The sequence below is a fragment of the Vicugna pacos genome, chromosome 18, assembly GCF_048564905.1.
Source record: "Vicugna pacos chromosome 18, VicPac4, whole genome shotgun sequence".
NCBI lineage: Eukaryota > Metazoa > Chordata > Mammalia > Artiodactyla > Camelidae > Vicugna > Vicugna pacos.
The window spans coordinates 27,622,764-27,625,750 of record NC_133004.1 but is presented as its reverse complement, the minus strand read 5'-3'; the positions used below and the strand labels follow the sequence as shown (position 1 = coordinate 27,625,750).

At 46.0% G+C, this 2,987-nt stretch overlaps 1 protein-coding gene across 4 annotated transcripts in view; it reads left to right on the top strand.

Moving 5' to 3' along the window:
• Positions 1-171: 171 nt before the first annotated feature.
• DNAH3 (dynein axonemal heavy chain 3) overlaps positions 172-2,987 on the top strand; it is a 150,092-nt gene continuing 147,276 nt past the window's right edge. For all 4 annotated transcript variants that reach the window (XM_072942725.1, XM_072942724.1, XM_072942728.1 and 1 more), the window contains exon 1: positions 172-424. The gene's annotated coding sequence lies outside the window, so the exon portion shown is untranslated. The remainder of the gene's footprint in view (positions 425-2,987) is intronic.

Here is a 2,987-nt window from a genome sequence, read left to right as displayed (position 1 = left end):
CTCCCCTCCGCCTGCACCCCCGCACCCCCGCCGGCCGCCTTCCTCCGCCCTCCGGCTGCGGCCCCGCCCCTCCGCCCCGCTTTGCCCGCCGGCGGCCGGAAGGACCGCGCCCAGGCGCACCCCCGGCACCGCCCCCACCGCCCCCACCCCCGGCGTCGCGGCGGCGTTTGAAAGTGCGCGGTCCCCTCAGCCTTTGGGAGCCTCTCCGACAAGACAAGCCCAGAGTAAGGAATATGTGAGGAAACTAAGGCTCAAAAACAGCTGCCTTTCCTACACTCTTGGTTTGGAGTGCGAGTGCCCGGGTCCGCTCAGAGACAGGTGGCAAAGAAAGGTGGTCACAGGGTCTTAGGGCTTCTCCGGCCTAAATACCCTGAAGCGACTCTTCTGGAACCACCCCTGGCGCTCAGGACAGACAAGTGATGAGGTACGACCTTGACTGGAAGGTTTCAACCATTACTTTAACCAAATGCAAATGTCGTGAGCCTGTGAGGTCCTTAAAGACCGGTTAGATTAGTAGCACCATTTTCTAAATGAAAAAGTCTAACCCCAAATCCTTTGGTTTCAAGTCAGAGCCAGAGCACATGTTCCCTGACCCCAATTCCAGCCCACACAGCTGGGTGTCTCAATGGGCAGCGCTACTGACGTTTTGGGCAGGAAAATTCTGTGCTAACGGGGCTGTGCTGTGCATTGTGGGATGTTTAGCCGCATCCCTGGCCTCGACCCACTGGAGACCAGTGGTACTTTCCTTCCCTGAAGACAACTAAAAATGTCCCCGAACACTGGCAGGTGTCCCCAGTTGTCTGGGTTGAGAACAGCTGCCATAGAGCGTACTGGTGAAGACCATGGACTGGGGGCCAGCAGTCCTGGGCTCTGGTACCAGGTCACACTCTTGCTGTGTGACCCTGGATGAGTTACCTCTCTGAGCTTCAGCTTCATCTGTAAAGTGGAGGGATAGACTTGAAGACTGGCCTGCTACTGCACAGTTCTCAGGCCCCTTTCATCCAGGGACCTGTGTTGACCTCTCTCTCCTCTGTGACCTGTGTCCATTGCGACCTGGAAGATAACTCTTTAGGAAAGAGAAAAGCTATCACGGGGTCGTAGTGAGGACTGGTGCAGTACTGGCTGTAAAGAATGTAGCACCTGTCTGGAACATCGGAGGGACTCAAATATATTTAATGTATTGCTATTTCTTTTTCCTGTGTCTTTTAAAGGCTACTTGGTTTATTTTTCTTTTTTTCTTTATTTTTTTTATTGCGGTATACTTGACATACAACTTTGTATTAGTTTCAGGTGTACAAGTATAACGTGATGATTTGGTATTTGGGTATATTGCAAAATAATCGCAAGAAGCCTAGTTAACATCTGTCACCATATATAATTACAGAATTTTTTTTCTTGTGATGAGAACTTTTAAGATTTACTCTCTTAGTAACTTTCAAATATTGAAATGCAGTGTTAACTATAGTTACCATGCTGTACATTACATCCCTATGACATTTTATAACTGGAAGTCTGTATGTTTTGACTTCCTTCACTAATTTTGCCCCCCCCCCCACAATGATGTATTACTTCCACCAACTAATATTTCTGAAAATAATCAGGCTGGTGGGTAGAGACATAAGCTGGGGGATAGTAAGATAAGGAATCCTACTCTAACTCTGCAACTGCCGAGAAAGGGGAAGCTAATGGCAAAGATAGGAAGACATGGACAGAAAAGTGTCCTAAATTCTTATGTTTCAGGCAGTCCTATCTGGTTTCATGCCTTTTTTTCCAGCTGCAGTAGGAAAGGACTCAGGAAAGGACTGTTTTGTTTTGTTTTGTTTAGAACAAAGCGTTGCAACCTTCCATCTCTGCTGGGTGTTGCTTTGGAAATCTGAACTGGGGCTTCCGCTGGAAATTTTGTTCAAGGATGCCCTCTAGGGGTGCCTCTGCGAATCCTCTAATTCATTCCACCTCTGGCATTTTTGTGCAGCCAGCCAGATTTTGCTTTTCCTCCTGTATTGGCTGCCTCTTCTTCCACCTTACATATTCCCTGACAGTGGGAATCTTAGCCTCTCTCTGTAGCACGAGGACTTGGCTCTTGCTGACCATTTGATGGGTCAATAAATCCATGTGCACTTTTCCACAGTTACTTAACCTGGCTAAGCAATTGTTTCAAGCCTCAGAAAAGATCTGCCAGAAGCACTGGACGCTGAATATGAAATGTGTGAAGATTTCCAGCAGCAGATGGAGATCTAAGCTGTTAACACCACATAGATGAGGACAGTCTAGAACCTAGCTGACCTCTTCTCCACGTATTGCCAGATTTAGCAAATAAAAATACGGGGCACCCAGTCCAATTTGAATTCCAGGTGAGCAACAGATAACTTTTTAGTATAAGAATGTCCCAAATATTGAATGGGACATACTTTTACTAAAAAAATGTTGTTTACTTGCAAATCTAATTTAACCGGGCATCCTGTGTTTTGTCTGGCAACCCTATATACTTGAAGTTGATTAAGGGATTTGAGGCCTGCATCCTTGCTTGAAAATGATTGAACTGATGAAGTCAGAAAACAGTTCTGGTGCAAGCAAAGTGGTCTGAGGCAGGGAGAGATGATGGAATTTTCATTCTCTTTGATAGATATTTAACTTATTTTCTGTCTTACTTCAGACTTCATGTAGGCTTTGGCTAAAGCCATGGAGCAGATTCCATAATCAGGTTCAAGTTCCAGCTTTACCACTGACCTAGCTGTGGGACTACGGGCAAATTACTTAATCACCTTGTTCCTCAGTTTCCAAAGTCATAAAACTTGGGATAATTGTATTTATCTTCTGCATTGTTGAGAAGATTCGGAAAGACTTGCTCATTAAATGCTTAGCACAGTGCCAGAAGCTAGTATAGAGCAATAAATGGAAGCTGTAATTATTGGTTTGATGTTTTTAAACACAGGTGAACTTAAAGCACACAGAATTTCCGATGGAGGCACGTCTCCTACACACACACA